Genomic DNA, 17,937 nt, shown 5'->3' on the forward strand with positions numbered 1-17,937 from the left:
TTGATTTTGTGTAGCTTTCATGTATATTAACGTTGAAAGACGCTCTAAGACTGGCTGAAGCAGAAGAAATAACAGAAAAAGGGTTCTTGCATGATCTCATTTATATGTGGAATCTAATAAAGTTAAATCATGGAAATAGAGAGTAAAATGATGGTTACCAGAGACTTGGAGTGGGGGAGAGGAAAGGAATGGGGAGTTGTTGATTAAAGGGTACAAAAGTTCAGGTAGACAAGAAGAGTAAGTTTTGAGATGTATGTCACAGCAGAATGACTACAATCAATAATAAGGCATTACATAGTTCAAAATAAGAGAGTAAATTTCAAATGTCTCACTATACAAAATGACAGGTGATAAATATTAATTAGCCTGATTTAATCATGCCACAATGTATACATATATCAAAACATCACATTATACTCCAAAAATGTATGTAATTATAATTTGTCCACCAAAAATTATATTAATAATTTAAAAATGTTTTAATATCTAAAAAAATGAGAAAGAAAAAAATTCTGAATAAAAGGTAAATAAGAGATAATAAAGAATAAGCTCAGGAAAGCATAGGAAGTTGAATGCAAGGCCTAATGGAAAGGGTCCTCGTGTGATGCAGAGGGACAAAATTTGTACATATCCAAGCCTGAACCCAGAGGAAAAGGGAAGAGGGGGAAACAATTCCCATAAGTCACAGTATGATTATGTCAAGGAGGCTACAAAAGATAATAGGAAACAAGGATATGAGAATATAATTGGCTAGACTGTTTAAAGAAAAGAGGTCTACAAATGGACAATGTGAAAAATCCGTTGAATAATGTACTGTTTGTTAGATTTCTGGGTCTGACAATCATCAAACAGAAGTTGAAACTAGAGCGCCGTTGTTGGTATTATTTACACTTACATTGTAATTAACAGAATTAAATATGATGCTTGGACTCACTCCTCTTTACCTGTGGGTATGAGAGAAGTAAAGAGATTTCATTCGCTTGAGCCCAATGTATGAAAACGAAAGGACAACTTATGTGATACAGCACTACTACTCATCTCAGCACATTCTTTGCAGGATCAAACAGCAAAAGATAATCTAGGTGATCAGCTTGGCTTAAAATGCTTCATGCTTAGCTTTACTCGGGGTAATGTTTCAGGAGTGGCTTATTCCAAAAAAGTGCTTCCCCAGGAGAAAGAAGAAAAATGTTAGCACACAAGATCTTGAGTGAGATTTCACTCAAATTGCTGCTCCCTACCCATTCACAAAATGACCCTGCTGTCAGTGCAGTGAGAAGCAGCTGAGAATCATTTACCACCTTCAATGGACACCACATAGGACACATTCACCCCAGACACCACTCTATAACTGGAGCTTAGGTTAGCACCAGCCTCTCTCCATACCCTGGAGTAACAGGCAGGATTGATGGGTAGTGAGCTGCCGAAAAGCCCAACATCTGGTGGTGCTAGAGGCATGAGGATACAGAGAAATCATACAACAGTTGTAACAGCTCTTATACAACAGGTATCTTGGGAAATAATGTAAGACAGGTGGTGTTCTGGATTCTAGGAAGATATGTGCCACAGCATTGTGACTTGTCTATGAATTCATACATCTGAATTAATAAGCTGTATGACCTTGAGAAAGTTAAACTTTCTAGGTCTCAACTTCATCATCTTTCCTAAAAAGAGGTTAGAGTCAATTATCTTTTAGCATCTACCAGTATCTACAAATACTATGGTAAATCAATTTTTTTTTCAGAGTATTTCATGCCCAAAACAGTTTAATGAGCCTGAGTAATTTTATTCTAGGTAATGATCCATGGCAAAGAGTTGTTTGGTGCAATTAGCCATTTCTTCCACCTGCTCCTTGGTCCCTCACCCTCATGATCTAGTCATAAATGTGTCAATTTTGGCTATCAGTTTGTTTTAATAATACAAAAGTAAGGAAACAAGTTGCTATCAAGATGTACTTGACACTTAAGGACTATGCAGCCTTGTTTTAACAATCCTATTCTAACAAGGTCCCTCCTAGGAAATCCTATCAAGCAACTGAGAAAGAAGTATATTGGCTGTTTTTTTCATGTAAGAGTCTCTAGGTCTGCCAAATTTTTACAAGTCAATAGATTTGAGAACAATAGGAGGAAGAACAAACAATGTACTCTCAAAAGCACTGCATGTGTTTAGATTTTTTTATTTCTCAAAATGGAAATATTCATATTTTTCTTCTGATTATAAGGATTTTTGCCACATATTGTTGCTTTTCTGGAAACTTTTGCAGTTGGTTTTCCCACCAGCAACATAGAGTGTCAATTTCCTCATACCCTTATCATACTGGGTATTGAATTTTTTTGTCTTTGTCAATGTATTGGTTGAAATAATACATCTTCTTTTAATTTAATTTTTAATTATAAGTGATTATAAGTAAGATGAAGTAGTTTTTCACATATTTATTCCAAATTATTTATGTCATTTGTCAATTTTTCTATTGTGTCTCTTTTTCTATTTTCATTTAAAAGAGTCTTGGCCTGGAGTGGTGGCTCAGGCCTGTAATCCCAGCACTTTGGGAGGCCAAGGCCCGTGGATCACCTGGGGTCAGGAGTTCAAGACCAGCCAAGTCAACATGGTGAAACCCAATCTCTACTAATAATACAAAAATTAGCCTGGCGTGGTGGCATGCGCCTATAATCCCAGCTACTCAGGAGGCTGAGGCATGAGAATTGCTTGAACCCAGGAGGCAGAGGTTGCAGTGAGCCAAGATCGTACCACTACACTTCAGCCTGGGCCACAGAGTAAAACTGTATCTCAAAAACAAAACAAAACAAAAGTCTTATATTAAGGACATTTGTTCCTGATTATTTTGGTCACAAATTGTTGTTTGAATTTTAACTTTGCTCATGATGGTTATAAGGGGTTTTTTTTTCAGTGTAAAAGTTTTCATTCAGTTTTTATGGAATCAAATGTTTTAGTCTTATGTTTTACTGACTTTTTGTCTTACTTAGGAAAGCCTTCCCCACCTATATATGTTTTTAGGTTTTTTTGTTAGTATTTCACCTTCATTTTTTTAGACTTAAATTTCTGGTCCATCTAGTGCATATTTTAGTTAAGTTGTAACAGGAATTTAATTTCATATTTTTCCAGTTATTTCAACCCTGTTGATGGAATAATTCATATTTTCAGTATAGATTTGAAATCTCTTTTTTATAATACTACATTTTTATAGTATTAAAAATGTACACCAATTTTATAGGTATATACTTTCCTGAACCTTCTACTATTTTCCCTTGATCTCCTCATCTGATGTGAACTGATTCTGATACCACCTGCAAAGTGTTTTAATTAATATGGGTTCAAAATTCTTTTTTTTTTAAAGAGACTCAGCTGCACTCTATTGCCCAAGCTAGACTTGAACTCCTGGGCTCAATCGATACTCCCCCTTCAACCTCCACTGCTTCTGGTTCAAAATTCATTTTAATATGTGGTAAGGCAATTCTCCAACATGTGCTTCAAAAATTTTCTGGCTACGACCTAGGTTTATTGCCTCAGCAGCAGTTAGGCACTTGAAGTGGAGTGTTGAATATATGTAAGTAGTTTTTCAAAGTGCACAAACTTATAAAAGTCCTAAAGCAAATACTTTTATAGGAAGCATTCATCATCTGTTTTTAAACATACTCTCAAGTAGTCACTGTTTAGAAAAAATACTCAGCAATGTGGTTTGAGGGTCAGGAATTTTCTAGCCCGCAAGAGGCTTCTTTGGTTGCCTCATTATGGCCACTAAAGATTTAACTATGATGAATATATATGTATATAGCAGACCTCTTCATCACATTATTTTTTAAAACATTAAAATTGTCATGTAAGTGAAAGAAAGCAACTCACTAATTCCCCACTATTGGTAGAGCTATGTAGACTTGTTTTAACAAGTCAGATGTTTGAGCTTTTCAATAACACTCATGTCTGATGCATTCCCTTAGACCTTGTTTATCAGGCCCTATCTTGTTTTCGGCCTCTACAGTTCCCTTTCCCACAGCAAGAGTCACTTTATACTGTCTCTGGACCAATCACTGACCATCCCAAACCAGGTGAGTGGTCCCATTTCTGTGGTCCCACTAAACCATTTACCCACTAGTCGCTTGGTGTTGAAATTGCCACTGTTTTGCCTGTAACTCCTGTTAAAGAGCAGAGATAATATAACATTCACCGTTGTATCCCAATCCCTAGCTCAGTGCCTGAACACATGAGTTTCAAAAAATAGTTGGTGAATGAGTACATTATTTTTACTAAATGTGAAGCAGGAGAGACACAAAGAACTCTAGCCCAGCACTAGGATTTAGCATCCTCTTAGTTGTTTTGACATTGTATGACAATGTTGGCATCTCACTCACAGTCTCTAGGACTGCTCCTCCTCCACAGCTTTCCTGTTCCTGATTCCCACCTCCCTGCTCTCCTTCCTGCTCCTGCTGACAAGCTTGCCCAAATGTGGACTGACTCCGTGCCTGTGTCAGAATGCAGGCATCCTCTAACCGCCTGCCAGAATACCCCATAACCGCATGTTAGACCTTCAGATGCTAGCTGCTAGCTTGAACCACTCTACCATCTGATGGCATGCCATTTAGATCCTATGTTCTCTCAGTTCAGCATCAATCGAACCCCTCTTTTAGCTACAAAACATGAGCCTTGCCTGATTGAGTCCCAGGACATATTGTTTAAGATGAGCAGACTGAGTGGACCTCACTCTATAATCATGTACTTTCACACAGACCAAATCCTTCTAAATTCTCACACAATTAACAGTGAAAGCTCTGTTGAAATTCAGCTCCTATGAAAAAGTGTCTGGAAAGAGAAATTGAAATAATATAACCCAGATATAGTTCAAATGGGATGATTTTAATCTTTCACTAATACAGTGTAGAAAAACAAGAGCTCTGTTTTTTCCCTAATCTTTCTCTCAAAAGGACAAAATTCTTCACTTTCTGAGAAACCACAGGCCACTTTCATCTGGTTTTCCCCCTTGTCCTCTTCTCTGAGCTCAGCATTTCACGTGCTCGTTTTGGTGAGATTCCATCACAATACATCACCAGGAACACATGTGTTCCACTGGGACTTTATTCCCTGGAAGATGTGAATGGTGATGTAAATAATGGCATCACTGGAATTTGGAAGAAGTGATGTGAGAAAGAAATAAGGTGAAATAAGGCAAAATAAAGCAATTATACTCAATATATCCTTTTGGAACAATGTAGATAGTATTGATGGTAATAGGGAAATTCAATGGTATTCATCAGCTGGAACTGTCAGCAGAAACATTAATTAAAAGGCAGCTGTTGCTTTACCACTTGTAGAGGAGTAGAGCAATCCTAACTCCAAAATAGATTTCCAAGGATGGAAGTGTTTCCAGCTAATGAACTACAGTCTGGTTGTGGTTTTGGGTTAGTAGCTGCAATTAGACTTTTGTCAATAGTTATGTGTCTATGCCACTGTATTTTAAAGTAAGAATTCTAGTCTATTAATGGAAACATGTATGCATCATGCTCATTAGAGCTACTAAGTCCAGCTCCCACTTAGTTATGAATTGGTTATTCTGTGATACTCTAGTGAACATTTAAAACATTTGTTTATTTTTAATTAATATTGTTAGAAAAGCAATACATGACCATAAAGATTTAGAGAAAACTGAGAAGCAGAGAAATAATCACCAATGGTCACTAATTGTTACTGCCATGTTTATCAAGGAAAAATTATGCTCAGTTCAATCAATGGAAACTGGTCATTAATATTTACTTTATCAATTTCATGATATTTAATGAATTCAATTTAACAGTTATTGAGTATTTGTTTGGTGCAAGGTGATTCTAAAAATAGTGCCAAGTCATAACAGAAGTTATTTATCACATTGAATTTTTGAATTTACATGTAAATATGTGTTATATGATAATTATAAGAATCTTTTCATTTTTTGTTTGCTTTCTATTGCTTAGAAAAACCTGTGCTACAGTATTTGTTATTGGTGATTTTCATCTTAGTAAGGTTCGTTTTACCAGACAACACACATAAATTTTTCTCTAGGTGTGAAAGAGCCTGTTCTATAGAATTTCAAACTTAAAGAATCAATCAGAAAATTAATTCCATACACGCTACCTAAAAATGTAGATTTTAAAAGTTCTTCAGAGTACATTAACACACTGACCTGTCAGTTTCACAGGACAGATCAACTTGTTTCCAATGTACCGGCTGTATAGGAAAGCAAAGTGATTAATCCTTTCCTGTTGTTGCTGGTATTGTGAGAGAAGATAGGGGGAGGTCCAGAGAGAGGAATCCCAGGATAAATGGGGAACCCAGCCAAACTCACAAGACTAGGCGAAAAGTCAAGGATCCAAACAAGACAGTAGAATTTGTGTTCAGAATGTCTGGGGTAAAGTTCATGTGCCCAAAAGTAAGGCATAAAATATTATATTGGTCCCCAAGAGAAAGGAAAGACAGGAAATAAGAAACAAAGTCACTAGGGGAAATAGAGCATTATAACAAAATCTTGACAAGAATAGGTTGTCTCCAATTGGGCCACTCATTGGGAAAATAGAGGAAAAGGCAAGGACCCAATCTCTAGTCAAGCAGAAAGCCCAGTTAGCAGGAACTAAGGGCACCATAACCAGCTGCAACAAGACCCCTGATGCTGATATGAGGGAGCAGCTGCCATTCAACACCTTATATTTTCAGAGTGGGCTCCAGAATAGCAAAGTGATTAAGAGCTTACAAGCCCAGGCTGGGGAGTCCAATTGCCTGGACTCATCCCAGACTTGCCACCTGCTTGCTGGGGGCTGAGGGGAGGATGAACAATTCCCTCAGCCTCCTTATCTGTAAAATATATAGTATATGTGTATCTGCCTCATGAAACTGTTAGTGCCTAACATACAGAAAGCATTCATTAAATATTAGCTACTTTATTATGATTGTGTGATAGAAAAAAGTAATAGACTGGGGCTCAGGGGATTTAAGTTCTGGTCCTTGCTTTACTTCTTTTTCTACCTATGTGACTCTAGTACAAAACTGAGGTGCAGTCATAGAAATGGACCCAGAAAGTAATCAAAAATCCTTAAGTCAAGATCTTAAAAGTAAAGCCAGGCAACGATCCTGAGTTTCAGTTCTCTTAAGACAGGAACATAGCCACTGCAAGGTGTAGAAAGTACCCACTACCAAGGGTTGAGTAAGCACAGTTCCATACTCAATTCTACCTGCAAAGGTTTCATAACTTGAGCTGAGTTACTTCTCATTCCAGTACTATCTTCTTTAAAATGATGAGGTGGCACTCATCATTTTAAAGTACTATCTTTTAAAGTACTTTTAAAGTACTGTCTTTAAAATGATTGCAACAACTTGTTCTCAATATCAGATGCAAATTAAAATCACACAAAAGCTTACAAAATAGACCAATACTTGGGCACCCTCTCAGGCCAACTTAAATCAGAACTTCTGGGGACATAGGCTACGTATCTGCATTTTTAAAGCACCCTAGGTGACCTTGATGCATGGAGAGTATTGAGAACCACAGTACTAGATAATCTGATGGTTTCAAGTGAGGTCAGAGGCTAGAGGTTTCCATTCCTTTTGGTTTCCTATAAGGTATAGCTGTTCCCAGGACCAAAGCCATGTAATCATTGACACTGTGGTACTCAAGGCCCTGTGCCTGCTCACAATTAGACTAGGGGCAGATGTGCAAAGGGAACTAGGAAATCTTACCGAAGTCTTAGATAATTCTTGAATGACTATGATAAGCTGTAAGTATCTTAACAATTAGCTAAAGACTAATGTGGAAATTATTGCTGTTGTGTGCCAAAAGAAATTTAGAATAACTGAATGAGGGAAAGAAAATACTTCCAGAGGCCAACTAGTCAAACTCTTTGTCTCCAAAGAATAGAACACTAATACTCTTTTTCTGGGTGGGTGAAAAAAAAATTACAATTCTTTTTCTCCTTTGACACTGTTACATCTTTTTATATAAAGACAGGAGAAGACAAAAGGAAAACTGAGTTTACTGCAAAAAAATCAAGAGATGTAATGTCAAGAAAGCAGACAGCCTTCATGAAATGTAATACATCTCTGCCTTTACTTCTTTTTCATTGGCTTGGATTAAACAGGTCTGTGTCACACAGCAAACAGTATATTTGCTTCAGGAAGATGTTTAGCCTGTCAGGTGAGTAGCAGTACAAGTCCTGTGCTATTAACCAATAATGAATGTAGTGTGTTTGGGGAGGGGGTGAGCTAGTATATAGTTGTGACAAGTTACTGTTTCAATTTATTAGAATAGAATTTCTCAGAAGGTAGAGATTTATTCCATTATATGTCATCCCATATAAAACATTCACCTTCCTGGGGTATTCAATCCCACTACCTGGGATATGTGATACTCTGGAAAAGTGGAGTCTTTATGGCCACTGGCATAAGAGAAAGCAAAGCCTTATCTGCTCCATCAAAATTTTATTAGAATTGCTCTCCTTTTACTTCAGACAATCTGAAAGTTAAATGCCAGAAATGCAAATAGAAACTCAAAAGTTTCAATTATTTCCAAATAGTCAAACATTTGGACATCATGCAGGCAAATAAAGATAAAAGAATTAAATAAAATATCCAATGAAATATGCCACTGATCTACAGTAGCAAACCAATGGCTGAAAAGTGTCAGATAATTTTTCTTAAACTATAGCAAACTCTCTGTTTTGTCTTGTTTTTTGTTTTTTTTTTTTTTTTTTGAAGGAGCGTCATGCTGCCAGAATAACAACTCACTACCAAAACAAAGTCATTTGGAACCAATAACAAGCCTTTATGTGGAGCACTTTCTAGCCGCTTCCTCACTGCCTCCTGACCAAAACACACACACACACACACACACACACACACACCCCACCAAAGGTTTCTTGAGGAAGTATTGCTACCAACAATGGAAATAAGTATTTCATAGAATTCCCTCTTGAACCCACTTCACAAACTAAATGTTTATGACCAAGGCAGAGACTGGCAGCACATTCAAAGTTTACAATAGAAGGTGTGGCTCTGAGTTGTCAATAGAAGCAACAGCAGACCAAAGCCCCAACAGTGTCAAAGGAGGTGGTACAAAATCAAATGCTCCATGACATCCTCTTCTTAGGAATCAACCCAGCAGTATAGAAACCAAGAACCACATTGCCCCATCAATAACTGGAAGAATTGCTTCTGCTTCTCAGTGCCCCAGGCCTAGCTTATCGAGGGTGGCCCAACTCTACTGGCCATTGAAGCTTCGGATTCCACTTTGGGATCCTGGAAAAGAGCCTCTGTTGGCTTTCTAACCCTAAATCTCTTCATTCTTTGCACTTTGTGAATCTTTTCATGCTATAGAGGCAGCTGTTACCCTGCAGTGTCACATTCTATACATGTCATTAAAACATCTCATAGTCATCTAGGTGGAGGTGTTCCATAAACAACTGCCTGAATTTTAAAAAGTGGTTGAAAACATAGAACAGATAAGGTCAAATTGCCTGGATTTGGATTTTAAATCTACCACTGGGTAAGTTATTTAACATTTATAAACCTCATTTTCCTGATCTGTAAAATAGTGATAAAAATAGTACCTCATAGGATTGTTATGAGAAGCAAATAAAATCATCCATGTAAAATGCTTGGCACAATTCCTGGCACATAGTAATCTTCTCAAGTATATGCTAGTTATTCATATCATTTTATATAGTAAATGTACTGCATATGTTGTATATTATATAGATAATATATATTACATGTAGCCATTATCATTATTATTTGTGCAATGAGCAGAATGTAGAAGGTGGGGATGTCTTACCAAAAGTTGAGGGGCCCTGAGAAGTGAACTCTACCAATGCAGCTGACTTCCTTAAAGACCAAAATAAACAGGCTATGGCCAAACCAGTTGGTTTGGTGACCAGAAGATGATATCTATCAACACAGCATATGAAAGTTAAGCTTATATGTAAGGCCACTCCCTGATCCAAATACCAGGCTGCTCTTCAAGCATGTGTCACTTACTAAACAGTTAATGAAACCCAAAGATCCTTGAATTCCTCCAGTGTCACATTTCAAGACTTATAGAATAATTAGGAAAAATCTGAGCTGGCAAAACTCTTCCTGGCTTGCCCTGATGAGCAGATCCTCTTTGTTTGCCATTAGTGTGTGTTGTCGTCACAGTAACTACAGGGCTCCAAATACAGGCGCAGGGCATCATTTCCTCATGTGCACTTAGGCTGCCACACTGAAATAGCATTATGAACTCAGCAATACCTCTTCCTTTCCTGTTGTGCTTGGTACCACGGTCAAAGAGGCAAGGCCTAAAAGGAGTTACTTAAGACATAAGTATATGAAAGAAAAAGAATGTTCATTTATTCCCATTACTGTGTCATCGTGTGTGTGTGTGTGCGCGCGCATGTATGTGTGAAAACCTAATTTTTGCATAGATCTTTTAGATAAACAAGGGCAAGTTGGCAGTAACTCCATTGTCTTGGTGGTGCCAGCAGTCTATTGTTTTCAGTCAAATTTTCTTTTGGCCTGAAATCTTCAGCAAATTATTTTTTAAAGAATGCATTTAGCCAACTCTGATGTGTCCATTTCATACCTTTCTTATATCTTTTCCTTATAAAGATAAGAAGCAGATAATTCATTTATTGAAAGTAACTTGGGAAGATTGCAATTAGAGTTTTTACAAGATCAAAAAAGACTATTTTCAAGTACAGACTTATAGGGTCCTTGGTCAGTGAAGCAACAATCATCGTTTCCTCAATGTTTTGGTAAAGGAGGTAGGCAACAGCATTTAGGCAAGCAAATAAAAACAGAAATATCCTTAAACCTTAAGGGCTCAATTAAAATCAGATCACTCAAGATAATTTCTGCATTAGCTTTAAAAATTCTTTTTAGTTTGTCTTTCACAGACCTCAGAAACACATAAATCACCCAATATTATGCACATTGACATCATTTCCAAAAATGGGAAAAAAGACCCAAACCTTCTTTTGATGTCTCAGTGTTGCTAAGGCTTAAACAAAGCCCTCAGAGACACAGCAGCATGGGGATGCTGGTTTATGTTGTATTACTTCACTTCTGTGCTGGGAGTTTCTCAATTTCTGCAATCAGCTGGTTAACAGCCAGCTAAAGCTGCTCAGTTCATGTATGATTTTCCTTATTCTAAATTCTTCCACAACAGGCTTCCTGGTCTTTGAAATTTCCTGCCTTAGCTTCTACCAGGGAAAGCTATATTCTGCCTGTTGCCTTTTCCCTTCTCTCATTAGCTAAAGCATAGACTGACCATTTAAGAAAAAAGAAAAACATAATCCAATATACTTTCCTGAGGTTCCTATATTTTTGCCCTGGTACCACTATAATGTATTAATTCTGCAAAGCCAGGAAAAAGTATTTCCTTCTTTTCTTTCTTTATTGTACTTTTCCTTCCTACCTTCCTTTGTTTCTTTCTCTCCACACAAAGTTTTCATTAGAGAATGACAATTTTAAAATTTGTTTTGCCTCATCTTTTAGAGACTTATCCTTTCAATTGGGAAAAATAAAGTAAAATTGACAGATTTAAACCATGTATGTCCTGCATAAGGTTTATTGCCACTAAAGCTGCTAAGAAACTTTCCTGCTTATAAGGGTGCTTTATATATTTTTAAGTATACAGAATATTAAGCAGAATACACATACACACACATCTTCCGAGATAACACTTTTTGTTTGTTTTGGAATGTATATTTCTTTTCATATTTAAGAAGAATGAATAGGATTAAGGGCAATGAATAGCAAGAATTCATTTCCATTTAGTAAAGTTAAAGTTAGCTTAAGATGACCTTTTTTGGTCTTTTCATTTTTATCTGTTACTAGGTTAGTAAAACAAAACAAATCATCTAAGGAAAGAAATAAAGAATGATAAATTTAATAATGTGTTCTTGCATGGAGGAGGAAGTCTTCGTTGCTGTACATTACCCAGTGTAGTTGGCTGTAAAACAGACACCCAAGCACTATGTATAAACACACTTTATCTCCAAGTGCAAATATAGAAACCATAGAACAGTCTGTGCTGTGGGTGATTTCTTAGCCTTTTTAGTAATGGTTCTATAAGACAACAGACTGCTGAGTGATAAGGGAGAGTTTGAAACATAAATTCCATATTAAATTATTGGCTGCTGTTCAAATTGTGTCTGCTTAGAGTACCCAGCAGCAAAGTATGTCCCAAGCAGGATTCCAAACTTAAATAATACATTCTCCTACCTTTCCTATAATCTATGAAGTTGAGATCCCAAACTATCTGCATCCAAGAATTTTGTATGCAACAAAGATTAAAGTAAACAAATAACTACATTTAAGGTGTAATAAAGCCATACTAGCTTAAATTTATTAAAGAATAAATTATAAACTACAGATTTTATAAGTCATTTAATGTTCAAAAAAACTTTATAAGGAAATAGCATTATTACCCTCATTTTACAGATGAAGAAACTGAGACACAGAGATTAATTTGCCTAAGGTCACCTTGAGCTGAAATCTGAATCCAGGCTATCTGACTGACTTACTCAAGTACTAACCTTTTCTGACTCCTCTTCCATGAACATATTCTGGTTATATCCTCAACTCAGATTTAAAGAAACAAAATATATTTTTATTAGCTTATCTTTTTTTCTATTTATTGTTAGATGTATTAAAAACAATGTAAAAACAATTTTATACTGCAAACTTTTAGATGTCATTTTTCTAATAAATTGTTAACTAATCTTTTTTCTCTTAAACCTTTCTGTTGAGATAAATCTCAACATGAGCTTGCCCCCTCATTTCTCCTAGTGCTACCTTTCTAAAACCCACAAGTTTAAAGAAGGAAGATTAGACAAATGAATGAAAATGTGGATTAAACAAACTGTGTAAAATCTTATATCTTAAGGAATATGTTTTATGAAAAAATGCTCATCTGCCAAAAAAGGAAAACACAGGTAGCATTATTTAGACTGCGTAAACCCCAAAGTTTCACTTCTAAACAATAAATAAAAATTATAACCACAAGGAAACTGGTGCTTAATGAATATATTAAATATTTCACAAATTTCATTGGAAAATTCCATAGGGTTTCTTACTGAATATCCATTTAAAAGAGTAAATTTCACCACTTTGCCCATCTTAAAATATAAATACTAAGAGAATGTTTTTCCTTTGGTGAATACAGAACAAATTGCTTCGAAAGTATGATTCCTGCTTTATCTCACCCAATAAGGTTACAGTTTTCACGAGAAATTAAAGATAACACTGAAAAATGTCTCTTTTTCAAAATATCAAGAGAAAAAGAACAGAAAAAGGATCATAACACATTTAAATGTTTTCTTGTTCAAAGCCAGATTCTAATTCACGATCCACAAACAGGAGCCATGATTTAAATGAATTGTACCAAAAGTAACTGTAAGTAGAACCTGGCACGAAAAGATAACAAAAGTATATAAGTTACAGTATTTAGAGGTCTAGGTAGATACACAGGATGTGTGTGTGTGTGTGTGTGTGTGTGTGTGCGCGTGCATGCATATATACATACACAGTCCTGTCATATTTCCCCTTTCTATTTTATTCCTGAGAGATACAACATCATTTCCACAATCAAGTACATGAGTGTAGTTAAAAGTGTTTGTAATTTTTCTGTGCATGGTAAAACTATGAAGACTTTCCTTGAGAAATTTCTGAAGTAAAAAGTTATTAACTTACAGTTGCTTTTCTTGATTCTATACTTATCCATACTTTCTCTTATCATCAGATATCAGAGCCACAAATGTGAATGGAACATCCGCAACATGCCTGCAGCTGAGAAGCTCCAAAGCCAAGTGATGCTTAGGATACTGCCTTGCACCTAATAGACGTCATAAAATTGTTCTGAATATAAAGAGGCAAGCCCTACTTAAAAGTACCCTAATTCTAACAGAGCACCAAGCTGTCTAAACTTAGAAAGAATCACTTCTAAAATGTATGGTCCAGAATATCATTGTGAAAGTGGAAGACTCTGATCTGGGTCTTAAAGAGTAGGCAAAGTTTCTACAGGACCAGAGAGTAAATGTCTTCCAGGCGGGGAGAATAAAAGCTGGGGCAAAGCTGGGGTATTGAAATGTTCGCTGATTATGTGTTTGGAGAATGGCCCATAATCTGAAATACCTGAAGCAGAGGGACCTTGTTGTTGAGTCATAGTAGTGAGACTGGAAAAGTTAAGTAGGTGCCAGATGATGGAAGGTTTTCAAAATACCCAGCCTAGGTGTTTGGCAGCTACTAGAAGTCCCAGAAGATAACTGAAGAGTAGATAGACAAACATAGCAATGCTTTAGTAAAACCAATCTCGTGGTCATGGGAAAGATGATTTGGATGGCAACAAGGGGTAGGAAGGAACAGCAGTGTTACAACCCAAACTAGCATGAACAGAACAGGCATTAGTGTGGTGGAAGACATGGCAATGGAATCTAACAACTTTCATGGTAAAGGGGAAAGGGACGATTCCAAAATGTCACAGAACTATGAACTTGAGTGAATAGGAGAACAGATCTGCATTGTCGTGGAGAGCCTGATTGTTCATGTAGTGGAGGAAACCGTGTGGTTTAGCCTGAGCTGAGTTGCTCATGATTCTCAAGAATAAATGTATGACAATGAAGACAATTAATGATACTGAAAAATTCACTTCATAAGCAAACACGACTTTCACACAGGGCCAAATGCTGCACTCAGTTATCGCCACACTGTCCCACTGACTCCAAAAGAAATTACATGCCTAGAATCAATGGTAGATTTTGGCCTTACACATACATTTTTAAGCCAACAACGTGACCCTTCTTAGCATAAAAACAAGAACAATGTAAAGCATTTAGTTCTGACTTTTCAAACTCCTTTGAGACAAAGATATTTCATCTCTACTAAAGCACCAGGAGTTTCATTCTCTAATAGTAAACTTACCAGAGTGCCTTTTGCACTATTATTTGTACATATTTGTATCATATGTGATTCACTTATTTACTGTATAAACAAGTAATCAGAATTATAAAACATAATACATACTGAAATGGGTGCCCTGTTTCATTTTCCTGAGTATATGCTATATAAGCTTTAATTAGCTTTTCTTAAAAGAGGATCATTTTCTGAAAAGGCTGATACATTCTTATTTGTCAACAAATAATATGTTCAAAACTGGTCTTGGGTACTTTCTTTACATTGATAGAATAGACTTTAAAAATTCCAATTAAAATGTGCTTCAATAAATTCTTTGATATTATCCTTAGACTAGAAAAATTATTCAAATCATCATGTTCATTTAGAGGAAAAATATTTTTATGCAAATCTAGCCCAATTACAAACCACCAGATGTCAATACTAACTATGTCAACAATGTACAGCCATAAGTTGTCATATTCAACATGAAATTGGTTACTCTAAGCATTCTGATAAAATTGCATGGCAACTCATGGAAGGGGAGACAAGATGTCATCACATGAAAGGAGGATTTCCTTCACACTATAGTAAACACATTCATACACACATACATGCAACTTAAGAGAAAACGTTTTCTAATTAAGTTTTTAAAAACAGAATCTGTTATATCTAAACACAAGCATTAATTTATTTTTTAAAAATACACAAATATCATTATCTTGAGTAGTTATAGTCAACAACTTCAAGAGTAGTGATTTAATACCAGGCATATTTTATGCCCAGTCAGAAGCCTTCGGGGTGACTCTAGTGTAACGAGGTCAGAACCAGCACAAGGTGTACCAGTGTAATCAGAGAATTAGGCAAAAGGAGACACATACAACAGCAGGTTTAAAAAGTACAGCAATACAAACACCATGCGGGACTTTCCTCTCATTTACCACACAAGCTGGTTAGCTAGTTTCAGTAAATGAAAGTTATTTTACTTCTAGGGCAGATATCCTTTTCATTGCTTAGCCATCCCAATTGTGAAAGGAGATGTGAAATGTTCTTTGTCATATTTCTGTTACCTGCCGAAGAGCATTAACTTGGCAGAAATATTTTGATGTCTACTAAAACACGATAAAATTATGTGTTTAAAAAGGAATCGGTATGATTTTGAGGAAAAGATGATGTTTCTGACTTTTTAAAAATAATTCACAATGGTTATAATTTCTAAATGTGCTATCACATCGTAGAACAGGAATAATCAAAGGAAACAGACAAAACAGAATGGAAGAGAACTCTCTTCTTGTGGAAACAGATATTTCTTAAGAGAGCAAGTAGTTATTTATTTTGGTCTTACCTGACGGCAGCTCCTTTAACCAAAGGTATGTCCTCTATGGAGGTAGTTTATCCTTTGAAGAACCCAGTGGCTTGTCTCACAGCCCAAGACAGATTTGAGTTCTTAAAAACTATCCAGCTCAAAAGAATACAGAGGAAAAAGCTTTTCCCACTTTCTTTCCCAGAACTAGCCAATAGCTGAAGTCATGCAGGAAACAGAGTAGAGAGGGGGGAAAGCAGCTTCTTCTCCCTGAAATCCCGATCAGCAGAAATTGGAAGTTGTTGTATATCTCTCACCCAGACTTTTGTTTAAAAGTTTTTTCAACTGTTGCTAGGTGTTGTTGGGTTCTGAGATTAGGTTTCTCTTCTTCTGCTCCCTTCACAACACTGTCAGAGCAATGACTATGTTGAGGAGCTGAGCTCGCGGGTGCTATATTTAACTGGTGTTCTCAGCAAGTCAAGCCTGTCAACAGCTGAGAAGTTTGGAGCCGGCTTTACTCAGTTCCTAAGCAGCTGGGTTATCAGTGGATATAGCGCTGCTCACCCTGTAAAAGATTGCGGGAAAACCGACAGACCCTTTTAAGGACTTCTGCTTATTTCACAGAGGTAATTATTGTTTGAAGCTCTTAACTACAGACTGAGATTTGGGACTTAGGTTTTAAAATGTGAAGAGAAACAGAGCAGCTGTTGTCTTGGGCAGAGCAATTTACTAATGCAATATTCTTCTCAATTAGGCTCTCTCAGATAAATGTTCTGAAATAAAAAGTGCTTTTTAAAAGTATATCACTTCTTCTGCATAAAGGGAGGTTTCAAAAAAGTGTATCACATCTGTTGGTTGTGAAAATGAATACGAGATCACTTCCAAACAGCGTTTGACACCGGTGTGTTTCATTTATAGCTAGATCACTTACCTAGACATATCAGACTTTTGTCCAGCTATGTACCTGAATGTTATTAAAATAAAATTACCATAAAGGAATGTCTATAACATTATGATTTTGAAAGGAGTAACGTTAAGACGGAAAATCTTAGCATCCTCACTCAGGTCATTCATTCAAAGTAACACACGGTAAACACTCCAGGAAATCCAGGACACGAGATACCTCTGGTTGTTAATAGGCTTGCCTCATCATTAACCCTCAAGTCTCCACAACATGAAGAATTTCTCAAGATACTTTATGTGCTTCATCCTACATAATAAAACGGTATGAATCTGCTGAGACTGAAACTTTCTAAAAATTGTTTAACTAGTTTTGGGGACTGTTTTACTAATTACATATGTGAAATTAACACTAAGGGAAACTGAGGGAGGTCCTTTTGGCCACAGGTAAAATAGGAAGGGAGGCACACACACCACACACATACACACACACACACACACAGAGAGAGAGAGAGAGAAGGAGAGAGAGAGAGAGAGAAACATTATTGATTAACAAACTAGAATATGGCCCTGACAAAAATCTCACCAATACCGTTATAAAGGTTGACCCTCTTCCTGAGATCAATTTGTCAGATTAAAGATACCCTCTTTTTGACATGCAAACTGAAGATGAACCAAAGACATATGTAAAGGTGTGGATGTAATATTTTAAGAGTTGCATACTTGCAGTAAGTAGCTTATGTACTGGGTAACTCTATGTCTCTGAGAAAGTTTGCCACTTCAATCAGGAGTGTGTGCGTGTCCTTCTTTTTAAAGAAATGACCCTCACCTGCTCA

General features: G+C 36.5%; 1 protein-coding gene across 3 annotated transcripts in view; it reads right to left on the reverse strand.

The window, feature by feature from the left end:
• FILIP1 (filamin A interacting protein 1) overlaps positions 1–16,660 on the reverse strand; it is a 205,530-nt gene extending 188,870 nt beyond the window's left edge. For 2 of the 3 annotated variants that reach the window (XM_011965833.1, XM_011965831.1), the window contains exon 1: positions 16,244–16,660. The gene's annotated coding sequence lies outside the window, so the exon portion shown is untranslated. The remainder of the gene's footprint in view (positions 1–16,243) is intronic. The other variant, XM_011965830.1, reaches the window with a different exon arrangement.
• Between the last annotated feature and the right edge of the window lie 1,277 nt (positions 16,661–17,937).

Source organism: Mandrillus leucophaeus, unplaced genomic scaffold (assembly GCF_000951045.1).
Source record: "Mandrillus leucophaeus isolate KB7577 unplaced genomic scaffold, Mleu.le_1.0 Scaffold738, whole genome shotgun sequence".
In the NCBI taxonomy this organism is placed as follows: Eukaryota; Metazoa; Chordata; class Mammalia; order Primates; family Cercopithecidae; genus Mandrillus; species Mandrillus leucophaeus.